Source organism: Papaver somniferum, chromosome 7 (genome assembly GCF_003573695.1).
Source record: "Papaver somniferum cultivar HN1 chromosome 7, ASM357369v1, whole genome shotgun sequence".
NCBI classification, from domain to species: Eukaryota; Viridiplantae; Streptophyta; class Magnoliopsida; order Ranunculales; family Papaveraceae; genus Papaver; species Papaver somniferum.
In genome coordinates this window covers 74,387,697-74,401,204 of record NC_039364.1, presented here as the reverse complement: position 1 = coordinate 74,401,204, position 13,508 = coordinate 74,387,697, and the positions used below count along the sequence as shown (strand labels likewise).

General features: G+C 36.4%; 1 long non-coding RNA gene across 1 annotated transcript; it reads left to right on the top strand.

Annotated features, from left to right (window-relative positions):
• Positions 1–305: 305 nt before the first annotated feature.
• On the top strand, positions 306–1,916 carry LOC113297644. The gene is made up of 2 exons (XR_003333565.1): positions 306–1,335; positions 1,411–1,916. It is a non-coding gene; the product is annotated as an uncharacterized LOC113297644 (long non-coding RNA).
• Positions 1,917–13,508: the final 11,592 nt, after the last annotated feature.

The window sequence follows — 13,508 nt, the reverse complement described above, 5'->3', positions numbered from 1 at the left end:
GTCAAGAGACGATTTAACCGATGATGACTCGATTATTAGTGATAAATGTAATTAATATAAATTAATCTAACAATGATCTAGATACGAAACTAGTATCACTGGATAGGTCTCGAAAAGTTATGCGCATTGGACTACTCGAACATGTCTTTCGGATAACTGACGAAGAAGATATCTTTGAATTAGTGCAAGGGTAAAATATCTTAAACCGACCTGGCTGCCCATATCATTTTGGTGGGTGCCTTTATCATTTTCTTTGGCCTTATCTTCACTAAAACGTGTCGAGACTCGAGAGAAATCACTTTTCTCTTATCTTATTCTCTCTTCTTTTTTCTGTTCTTCTTCATCTTTTTCTCTGTCGATCCCAATTCAGAAGAATTGGTTTGAATCTTGTGTGTGTAAGCTTAGTAACACGGTAGACTGTCAGTGATGAAGTTAGTTTAGCTTTATATGAAGAAGAATTTGATGCTGCTAAAGAGAATTAGAAGTTAGGTTTTCTGAAGTAGGGTTCGTGTAGAACCGGCGAAGATATAATGTTAATAATGGATGAAGAGAAGAGGGGTTGTTGTTGAATTGATGTGATAAAGCTGTTCAATTGTGGAATCGAAAGAAAAAGGTAAATCATTGATTTAATTAGGGTTTCTGTTTTGATTTCTTTATGAAATTGAGTTTGGTTTGATGTTATATTTTATGGGTTTATTCTTAATTGAAGTTAGATAGATGTATTAAGTTTAATTTCAGTTTCTAGGAAGTTGAATTGGAAATTAGGGATCATCCTGTTTAGGGTTAGTTGGTATGGATTTGGGTCTGTGGAGAAGAAAATTGGAGTTGTTATGCTGATGTTTAACAAGGAGAAGATGAAGATCTGTGTGTACATCAAAGGCAGGAAGATGGTTTAGATACAATGTCTGGTGTTGATCAGAATAGAGTTGTAGCAACTCATGGTTGATAATAGAACCAACTGTGTTGGTAGAATTGGTGAATTGGGATTGTTGTTGGTGTTTTGGAATTAGGGTCAGATAAGTTGGTTATGGTGGTGGTGTTGTTGAAGCTAATGGAGCTGGTGGTGAAAGGTTGCAACAAATGTAGTTTGAATGTGTGGGTGTTAGACATTGTGTGTGTTGAATGAGTCGAAGTTGATTGATATGAACTATATGTATGAACTGTGCAAGTGAAGTGGCAGAAATGGTTACAGGGTAACTGGTAGAAGTATATGAAGTTTTGTCTTAGAATGGGTTTTGTGGTGAAGATGTTAATGAAGATTGATTTTGATCTAAGCAGTTAAAGTTGTGTTAATGAAATGGAAATGGGAATGAAATGGTGGTGAAACTGAGATAGGTAAAGTTTATATGAATTTGCAATTGAGTGATTTTGTTCTCAACTGATAATAAGTTGTAGATGAATGTGATACAGGTGGAAGTGACGATTGTAATGGTGCTGAAAAGGTTGTAATGTGGAATGGATATGTAAGGGAGAATTGGCAGTTGAGATTGTTGGTGTTTTGAGAATGGTGGCAATGGTATTACCATGAAGACTTGAGTTTTGAGTTCAAGATACAAACGGGTCTGGTGGTATGAATTGTAAGAATCAAAGTAGGGATGTTCTTATTGAATGAACTTTTCAAGTGAACCCTGGCGTTATTGTTGCTAGTGTTGGGAATTGCAAGGTGAAAGGAAATGAATTTGGAAATAGAGATGTATGAATCCGTTAAGAACAAATGAAGTTAATGATGTTATTGTTGAAAGCTTGTTAGAAATGAGGATGGATGTTAGATGTAGCTTTTAGGACTGTATGTAGTTCGAATAGTGTTTGTAACTGATTGTTTTTAGCTTTGAGCATCTTTTCTTTTCAGTCAGATGTAACTGTTTTATTTAACTTAGATTTCTGACTGAGTCGACCTTCTTGACTCAGTGATTCAACTGGTTTAACTCGTTGACTAAACCTTGACTTTGACCTTGACCTGCTGACCGAGATTTGACCTTTGACTCTGGACTTAGACGTTGACTGTTTGTTGACCTCTTTAACTGTTAGAGACTGTTAGTTGACCTGAGTGGATTAGGCCTTGTGTATTGGGCCGAGTTTAGTGGACTTGGGCTTAATGCATTGTATTCTTAGTTTGATGTTTTGGACCTTGTGGTCCGAATTAATCTTTGGTTCCTTCTACAAAGTTGTAGATACTCTTGAGGCTTACCAAATGGATCTATGGAATTAGTAAACCTTTGTTACGATAAAGATAGAGAATGAAAGATCTAGAACCATTAGTGGGCTTAGAACCATTAGATAGTTCACTTAACCTATAATTAGAGAATTGTATGAGATTATGATTTGAGCCTTGTATGAGCCTTTTGGCTAATTCTTAGAGTGCTTCTGTGATTAACAGTTAGTCATTATTAACAACGATCGACTTAAGGGATTATCCAGTGGATTGAACATCTCGAGGTAGGCGAGGCTTGTCATCAAAAGAGGTGGGAACCGATAACGAACTCTCTTGTATTCATTATTGTTTTGTAAATCTATCTTTTGTGAAATCCATGCATATCCTTGTTACTATATGATAGTGTATGCATGTATTATTTGTGTGTAATACAAACTAGTTTTCTTTTACACTTTGGGATGGGCTTGGATCTTTAGAAACAACTAATATCTGTGTTTTGGGGAGTATTTACTTATTTTTAAAAAAAGTGATTCTTTCCATTGACTGGAAAGTGGTTACAATCTTTATTTGTTGTTAGCATGAAAGGGAGAAGGTTTCCTTTTGATTGGTGTGAGATATGTGTTCCCAAATGTTATATCTATTTATTGCAAACCTAGATAGGCCTCGTTGGGCTGAATATTATATAGGTCTGGTTTTAATTTGGCCATTATACTTTCCCTATTTCCGTATAGGGGAAACGCATGTCTCATGCGTGAATGTTTACTGTTTCTTTTAAATTACTTTCAAAAGCTATTTTATTATGTTTTGGTTTTTAGAGAGAATGATGTTGAGAATTTTATATAAGATTGTTGGATTTACACGTGGGCGGATTGTGGGCTCTCCACTGTGTAAGGACTTCGGTCGGATATAATGTTGTTACCATTTGTTTTCTTTAGATACTTGATATGTAGAGTGCACGTGGCATAAGGTACTGGTAAGGTACATATAGTTTATGACTTGAGGACGAAAACCTCATGGGCGCTTTAATGATCATTGAAGAATCCGCAACAGTCATGCCTTGCTACTCCGAAGGAAGACGTCGCTCAACTATTATTTGTGTTGTGAATGTGTGCCGGTTTATTGGTTGGTAAAATTTTATATTTTCAGTACTACTATTATTTTAATGAGCTTTACTGTATTTCCGTGTTTTATCGGTTTTCAGTAAAACCTGCATTGTCTTTAAATCATTCCAGTGATTACTTGAAAATTAGTTGTTATTTTTACGGGGCACCCCTTTTAGGGATGATGTGCTCACCCATTCCCACTTTCAGTTTCAAAGACATATCAAGTTGTGCACGAGGCGATAAAATCTTCGAGGAGTTGGTTTCGTTAGTTGGTTAGCTTCCGCTATGTTTATTTTGTGTTTATATTCTATTTGTAAACCAATTCACTATTAAATATGTAACACTTAGAGAGGAGTTCTTGTATTTATTTCACAGAGGGTTTAGATTCGGGTTAATCTTTGTTTAGAACTTCTTTCTTAATGTTTAAATAGATGTTTTAGATCGTTAGTGCCTCATTTTATAGTTAATCTCTTGGGTTAGTCAGCTGCTAGCTTAGGGGGCGCTACAGAGTACTTTTTTTTTTTTTTTTTTTTTTTCTGATTTTTCTTTTTTTTTTTTGGTTTTTCTTATTTTTTTGAACTTTTTTTTTTTTTTTTTCTGATTTTCTTTCTCAACTGTTTTTTCACTGATGAAAGATACATACACAAGACACAACAAACTTTACACAAAAACAGAAAAAAATAGATTACATGACAATTTTAGCGAGAGGCAGCCCTTTTCGATATACCCGGTCAAATTCAATGGTTGCTTTTCTTAACGTATCCTCCAGCTTCTATCCCAACCAACCAAAGAACAAGCTAGTCAAGTCTCATTCAGTATTCTAGATGATTGGCATCCTACTTAACCCATGAAACGCCGACGATATACATGCTTGGTTGATCGTGCATGTGCAAAATTTCTTTATCACATGTGACTTGTGCTAGAATCAGGGGTGCCTCATCATCTAGACTAAGAATCCTAAGATATCATACATGCAAAGGTATCACAAATCAAGGTAAATGAGCTCCATTTTTCATTTTGAAAAAGCGGGGGTCTAACAACACCACCCAATATTTCGATTAGCAATCTGTGTGGACTAACTCCGAAATACTTTGGTAGAGAATCAACTAGACAGTCAGACTCAATCCAGATAAAAAGTATCTCAAGGAGTTATTATCTCAATCTCTCGATTTGATCTTTACTCAAGCAAATAGAAATCTGCGAGTCTTTATCAAAGACAGATAACTTGGACGGTACCAAAGACCAATGTCCAAGGATCAATCAATTAAAATCAACAACCAAAGGTTGGATTAGATAAGTTGATGATCTTAACGCACTACCTGTATTATTTCAATTATATAAAATATAATGCGGAAAAGAAATAACACAGACACCAGAAATTTTGTTAAGGAGGAAACCGCAAATGCAGAAACACCCCGGGACCTAGTCCAGATTGAATACACACTGTATTAAGCCGCTACAGACACTAGCCTACTGCAAACTAACTTCAGACTGGACTATTGTTGAATCCCAATCAGTCTCCCATCGATCCAAGGCACAGTTGTACTCCCACCGTTTTTCTTGATCAACAAAGTTCGAAAACTTCGGTTCAAGGAATACATGGTTATGTAATCTAAACTCTCATTTCAATAATTGAGACATTCTCAGAGGACGCTATGTAGCCGTTATTCACAGACCGATTCACGTCAGAGCAATTCTCAAAGTGATTGAAACTTTTCATGACTTTCGTCACTAGGTGAAAATAAACTTGATCAAAGCGAAACGCTTTACCAACACACGATTTCAAGATAAAAGATAAGCAATGAATGCTCAGCTCGAAATATCAAATGTGTATGATCTAGTCTATATAGCATACGACTTTTGCCTCATAAGAAGTAGGAGATAGAAGAGATAGACTTTTGAGTGATAGATAAGTTCAAGTCTCCACATACCTTTTTGTTGATGAAGTTCCACGGTTCCTTGTATAGATCTTCGTCGTTGTATGATGAATCACCATGAAGTCCTTGAGCTCAACTACACTTTTCTATCCTAGTCCGAGACTTAGCTATGTAGGCTAGAAATCAAGACTTATAGTTTTGATCACTAACATTGACAAACATGCTTGAGATAGCAACGCATGCGAGGTTGACCGAGCTATGCTCTAACAATCTCCCCCTTTGTCAATTTTAGTGACAAAACTATTAATACATATGGAATACAAAAAAGATAAACTTTAGTGGCTCCTATTCCATAGTCTAATCTTCAACGTTCCTTGAAATCTTCGTCCTTCCAAGTACTCCAATGATCCCAAAGGTTGTAAGTTTAGCACCATCGTTGTTGAAGATCCGTAGCTATAACAATGAGAGAAATCTAAATTCTCGATCATTATTATAAAATGTCATAGTATTATTACATAACATCAAAGTCCAATTGTATCACGACTTTAAAAATAATACTACGGTGATATGTATCACTCCCCCTTACACAATGATCCGAAAACCATATGTATTTGTAGTGTGAAATACAATATTTCTCCCCCTTTTTGTCAATAAAATTGGCAAAGGTACAAGAATGGGATCATAACGAAATTTCCACAAGAGACATTTCATGATTAAAAGAAAAATACATACCAACTTAATTTAGATGCAATCTAATAGCCGAAGCTAACAACATTCATCAAGGAGTTTTAAGATACAAGATAACCCCTATAAAATTCCACAGCCGCACTCCCCGCAAGATATTACCATTAAGCACAAGTTCAAAAGAACTCTCCCCCATTTGATGTCATTCCCGAGAGAACAACAAGAGCGGCCTTAATTTCGAAAGAAAAGAAGGATTTTTCCTTGGACACCAAAAACCATAGGAATGATTTTCTATATCCAAAGCTCAACCAAATTAATCACAAGTAAATCCATGATTAATTTAATTGGAATACGCAACTAAATCAAACCACGAAAGTGATTAATTTAATTGAAAGTGCTCAATATAAGTAAACTCACGGAGCTACGACTAAGTCAATCATATGGAGATGACTAACTTAACCGTTCAAATACTCAACCTTACGGAATATATGACTACATTAACCAAAGAACATGATAGTGTAACCTTTCATATACTCAACACAAGAACTTGTGGAATATATGAAAACTCAACTAGATTAATTATAAGAGAATCTATAATTAATCTAATTGGAATACAAACAACCAAACTAATCACCGAAGTAATTAATTTAATTATTTTGGGCTCAACATAAGAGAACATATGGAACCCTGACTAAGTTCATCATAGAATATGACAACCTTAACCGTACATGTACTCAACACAAGAAAGAGAACTTATGGAGTACTAACTAAATAACCAAACTAGTTGATTAATTTAGTTCCTAATGCTAGACATATAGCATCTTATGGAACAACCAACAAAGCCAAGGTAAATCGACTTAGTTGTAAGGTGCTCAACATAAGACACACAATGGAGCCTTCACGGTAAAACATAATAAAATGGATCAATGAAGATCATACCGTGGATAACATACAAGGATCTATTCTATTTTCCATCGTAATGACATAATAGACTTTATCCTTGTTGAAAATTATATTTTATCCTATTTCCATCAAATACATTATTGCATAGGCATAACTTTTGTATATGTCAAAAGTCCATTCGTCCTTTCATCAATTCGAATACCGATTCATGAACGACTTTACTTTTGACTGCAATATGGGACCTTCAAGTTTACGGACGTAAACAATACATATCCCATAAAAATATTGCAATATCACAAACCATTAAAATACTGCAATAAACATCATCCTCCAAATATTTTTAGAATTTAATACAAATAAACCTAAAAAATAACATAAGAAGATGAAAACAAAAATGGCTATGTGTAGTCACAATCATCGCTATTCAAAGCACTAGTTATTCTTCCAACTAATCCAAAAAGAAGACATACTAGGCAAATAAGAAGATGCATTACTCATCACCTTCATCATCGGACAATTTCCAAGTAGCTTGAATTGAATCCAACTCTTCCTTGAGCTCGGGACACTTGGTTCCAATTAACGACACTTGATCTTTTAAGCACTTTACTCTTGCATTTACCTTGCACACACCCTTGTAAACTTTTTGAATAAGCCTCAAGGTGGTAGGGTCTTCAACATCAAGAGAAGTACCTCTTTGTCGCTTGCGAACATTTTCCATTATACGCCGAAAAGTACATGGACGAACAAGTTTGGGAACCCCAATAGAATTTCCAATGAAATCAAGTCCACGATCACGGAAAATTTGGCTAATCAAACAAGGATAGCCTAACATCTTGATGTGAGAAGTCATCGTCATCATTTGAAAGATGATAAAGCCACAAATATCAAGATTTGTATTGTCGGATGCAAGGAAGAAGACCAATTCCGCAAACTCATAACTCCACCAAGAATTCTCAATTGTGGAGGGACAAAGGTTAGAGATACCGAGTTTTCCAAACGCCATTAAAGCAATACTAAGATCATTAGTAGGAAACTTTCCTTGACTCCAAACAACCTTCTTTCCACAAAGTCCAATAGAGATATCATCATATGACGGACGTTCATCACTTGGTCTAGATAACCGTACGTTGCCCAACGGTATTTTGGTGACCCTTGAAATTAACTCTCTATTAACAAGAAACCTTTCTCTACTTATCATAGATTTGAATTCCATCTTCTTAAAATCAACATCATGAATGTTGGCATAGAAAATCCTTGTTAGAGAATCAAAACCTTCACCGAGGCCATTAAAGATATTCCCAAGATTGAACTTTTTGAAGCAAGCTAAATCCTCTTCATATCCACTAAAGGTTTCCAATTTCTTTTCTAGAATAAAACCTTTAGAAGAAATCCTATCAAAATTTCTAGCACAAGAATCATTCACAAACCTAATTCTAAGAGAATTTTGATCACAAGGTGGATTCAAGCTAGAGGATTTTGAGATTTTAGAACTCCTTTTCATGCTTCTAGAAATCATCATAAAGAGATACTCAAAAGAAGATTACTTACTTGAAGAGAACCTCAAACACCCTTCCTTTTGATTTCTTCAAAGAAGCTTTAATGGTGGAGAAGCACAAACCCTAGTTCACGTACGCGGACGAAAGATGAGAAAGGAGAAGGTTCGCGGACCACCAACATATATATATATCCCTCAATCATGGGCTTGGGCTGTACATGAGCGGTGATCCACAAGACTTAAGGAAAAATCTTAGCCCTTTCCACATAAGTGGTAAAACAACCAACAAAAAGTGGAAGAAAACAGAGGTAATAGAAAGTTAACCAAACAACAACACAACTGCACACAACTCAAGCCATTTCTTGGCCCACATCAAGATATGTACAAATGGGAAAAATCCAGTCTTGTTACCAAGAGGCATAATGCGCAGAGGAATTCTCATGCGACACATCTGGTTGATAGGTGTGAACAGTCCTTATAGTATAATCAAAATAATGATGATAGTCAGGGCAACTGGAGCTTTCTATCCTTCGTTATTTCGGGTTAGAAGAAGGATATTTCCGATATCTGGGTTGTTCAGTATTAACAGTTTTAACACGACCAACACCCTTTCCGGAAAGATTCTTAGACTTAACAGAATTAAGTTTTTCTAAGAATTTAAAAACGCCTTCGAACGCTTTAAACAGATCTTTATCAATTGATCCATCACGATAGTATTCCTCATAGAGATCAAGAGTTAATCTAGTGAGGTTCCATATCCTTGAGCGTATTGAACGTTTTTCCAATTTTTCTTTCCTTTTATTTTTTCCTTCAGATTGCTTCTTAACATCTAAATCTCCCCTTTTATATGAAGTAAGATTATCATGAGAACCCAGAGGTTTTAACCATAACAATCTTTAAGGAATTCTGGCGTGCGTTACAGATGCCAGGAGCAAGTTTTCCAAAGAAATTTCCCATAAGGCAATTTATATGGAACGAACAAACACAAACTTATTAGATTTACCGTGTTTGCCTGCTCTGATACCAATTGAAAAAGCGGGGGTCTAACAACACCACCCAATATTTTGATTAGAAATCTGTATGGACTAACTCCGAAATACTTTGCTAGAGAATCAACTAGACAGTCAGACTCAATCTAGATAAAAAGTATCTCAAAGAGTTATTATCTCAATCTCTCGATTTGATCTTTACTCAAGCAAATAGAAATCTGCGAGTCTTTATCAAAGAGAGATAACTTGGACGGTACCAAAGACCAATGTCCAAGGATCAATCAACTACAATCAACAACCAAAGGTTGGATTAGAGAAGTTGATGATATTAACGCACAACCTGTATTATTTCAATTATATAAAATATAATGCGGAAAATAAATAACACAGTCACCAGAAATTTTGTAAACGAGGAAACCACAAATGCAGAAAAACCCCGGGACCTAGTCCAGATTGAATACACATTGTATTAAGCCGCTACAGACACTAGCCTACTGCAAACTAACTTCGGACTGGACTATCGTTGAACCCCAATCATTCTCCCACCGATCCAAGGTACAATTGTACTCCTACGCCTCTGATCCCAGCAGGATACTGCGCACTTGATTCCCTTAGCTGATCTCACCCACAACCAAGAGTTGATGTAACCCAAAATCACAGACTTGATAATAAACAGATCTGTCCCACACAGAAAAGTCTATAAAAGGATAAATTTGTCTCCCACAGATAAACCCTAGGTTTTGTTCCGTCTTTGGATATGAAATCAAGGTGAACAGGAACCAATTGATAATCCGGTCTTATATTCCCAAAGAACAGCCTAGATTAATCAATCACCTCTTTACAATCCTTCCTGACTACATAAGCGGATTTTCGAGGAATCACAAACAGTGAGACGAAGATGTTTGAGACTTCTTTATCTTGCCTATCGGAGAGCTCTCACGATCTCAAGCCAATCAATCGATTGTACTCGTACGATAGAAGATGCAAGATCAGATCACACAACTACGATAAAGTAGTATCGGTCTGGCTTCACAATCCCAATGAAGTCTTTAAGTCGTTAACCTGATTTTAGAGAAGAAAATCAAAGGTTAATGGAGATCGACTCTAGAGGGCGTACTAGTAGCACACAGACGTGTGGGGATTAGTTTTTCACAATGCTAGATGTCTCCTTTATATATCCTTCAAATCAGGGTTTTGCCTTAGTTACAAAGAAATCCTTATTCACCGTTACATGAACACCTGATTTAGATTCAAGCTAATATTTCTCAACCGTTAGATCGAAAACTTAACTTGTCACACACACTTGGGTAGACGTTTACTTGGTTCGTGAAAACCATGCCCAAACGTGTACGTGTATGTTGGTTCAACATAGTAACCCAAAAGGTTAACCATATGAGCATTTCATATTAACCTTGTTCTTCTTCACCATAACTAGTTCAATTGACTCAAATGAACTAGTTAAAGAGTTGTTCAATTGATATGAGATCTTATGTAACTACACAAGATACAATTGAAACAAAGATGATTCGATTCGATTGAATCGGCTCATGAACTTTATAGCCACGGTTTGCATAAAGCATTCCTTAGTAATTTAATGTTTCATGTTTAGAGCACATCTTTAGATCATAACCTCTTAAGTTCACAAACAAGTTCACGGACTTAAGTTAATCGGTTGAGTTTTCCAAATTCAACAGAAATTCTCGGAAAGAGAACTTCCGCCATTTCGCGAACTGGGTTCGCGGACTTAGCACACAAACAAGTTTCGGAAAATTCAGCAGAAATTCTCGGTCGAGAACTTCCAACAGTTCGCGGACTTGGCAAGCCAATTCCACAATCCTCCCGATTTCTCTTGATCAACAAAGTTCGAAAACTTCGGTTCAAGGAATACGTGGTTATGTAATCTAAACTCTCATTTCAATCATTGAGACATTCTCATAGGACACTATGTAGCCGTTATTCACAGAACGATTCACGTCAGAGCAATTCTCAAAGTGATTGAAACTTTTCATGACTTTCGTCACTAGGTGAAGATAAACTTGATCAAAGCGAAACGCTTTACCAACACACGATTTCGAGATAAAAGATAAGCAATGAATGCTCAGCTCGAAATATCAAATGTGTATGATCTAGTCTATATAGCATACGACTTTTGTCTCATAAGAAGTAGGAGATAGAAGATATAGACTTTTGAGTGATAGATAAGTTCAAGTCTCCACATACCTTTTTGTTGATGAAGTTCCACGGTTCCTTGTATAGATCTTAGTCGTTGTATGGTGAATCTCCATGAAGTCCTTGAGCTCAACTACACTTTTCTATCCTAGTCCGAGACTTAGCTATGTAGGCTAGAAATCAAGACTTATAGTTTTGATCACTAACATTGACAAACATGCTTGAGATAGCAACGCATGCGAGGTTGACCGAGCTATGCTCTAACACATTTTTTCTAAGATGTTATCTATTCACAAGATTCAAACATACTAAATCGCTACAAAGTTCATGTGAGATCTACTTGTACCCCCAAACCTATGTTGAACAGTGTCCTCAATGTTTATAAGGATTCTCAAAGTTATAACATGCCATGAAGTTCATGAGGATAATGAAGAGGTTAGAGAGTACCAGATCCAAAAATTGTTTCCAAACGAGAGACAGTAGAGTGTTTCCAAAGCAAACAGCAAGGTAGATATCACAACAACAACAACAAAAAAATAGATGCTATGCAAAACAGTTAAAAAAGATATTCTATCAAACTGAAACGAAAAAGAAAGCAAGAGAAAGAAAATGGAACTCTAAACCCGGTATGTACAAGGTCTGATCAATTCAATCCAGATAGACGGGGTCTTCCAGATCGGTTGTTTCAATTTCAGGTGGAATTGGTTCAAGGAACGACTTCAATCTATGTCCATTCACCTTGAAGACGTTCTTAGTTGCTACATCTTCGAGTTCTACAGCTCCATGAGGGAATATTGTGCGCACCAAGAACTGGCCTGTCCATCTAGAACGCAATTTACCCGGAAAAAGATGCAAACAAGAGTTGTGCAATAACACTTTTTGGCCAGGCGTGAATGACTTGCGAAAATGCGTTTGTCACACTTTCATTCTATATTTGTACAACTTAGCACTATCATAAGCATCATTCCTCAGTTCTTCCAACTTGTTGAGTTGGAGTTTCCGTTGGGTACCTGCCTTATCAAGAGAAAAGTTAAGTTTCTTAACTGCCCAATATGCTCGATGTTCTAGTTCAACAGGTAAATGACAAGGTTTTCCATACACAAGTCTATACGGAGACATGCCAATAGGGGTTTTATATGCTGTTATGTAGGCCCATAAAGCATCATTCAATCGTAATGATCAATCTTTTCTAGACGGGTTAACCGTCTTTTCAAGAATATGCTTAATCTCCCTATTAGAAACCTCTACTTGGCCACTGGTCTGTGGATAGTATGGGGTTGCGACTTTATGAGTTATGCCATACTTGCGAACTAATGACTCAAAAGACCTATTTCAAAAGTGTGAACCACCATCACTGATTATAGCTCTAAGTGTGCCAAAATGAGAGAATATGCTTTCTTTTAAGAACGAAAGTACTACCTTGTGGTCATTTGTTTTGGTCGCAATCGCTTCTATCCACTTTGAAACATAATCAACAGCAACAAGGATGTATAGATTACCTTCAGAATTAGGAAACGGACCCATCAAAATCGATTCCCCACACATCAAACAGTTCAATAATCAAGATAGGGTGCAAAGGCATCATGTTTCTCTGACAGCGTTCACAAGCAATACAATAAGCATGGCATTCTTTGAATAACGATGTCCAATAAAACCCACTCTGCAATACTTTTGCAGCAGTCTTCTTGGCACTAAAATGGCCTCCACATGCTTGGTCATGACAAAAAGATATCACATCTTTTTGTTCACTGTTGGGGACACATTTCCTAATGATTTGGTCCGGGCAGTACTTAAAAAGGTATGGGTCATACCAAAAGAAGTATTTAACTTCATTCAAGAACTTAGAGCGGTCTTATCTTGACCAATGCAAAGGCATTCTTCCCGTCACAAGGTAGTTCACAATGTCAGCAAACCAAGGAAACTCAGACACAAGCATCAACTGTTCATCAGAAAAAAAGACTCTCTAATAAGCAAGGAATCATCAAAAGACTCAACATTTAATCTAGACAAGTGATCAACAACCACATTTTCAGAACCTTTCTTATCTCGAATTTCGAGATCGAATTCCTGTAAAAACAATATCCATCGGATAAGACGATCTTTAGCGTCGTTCTTAGAAACAAGGAATTTCAGAGC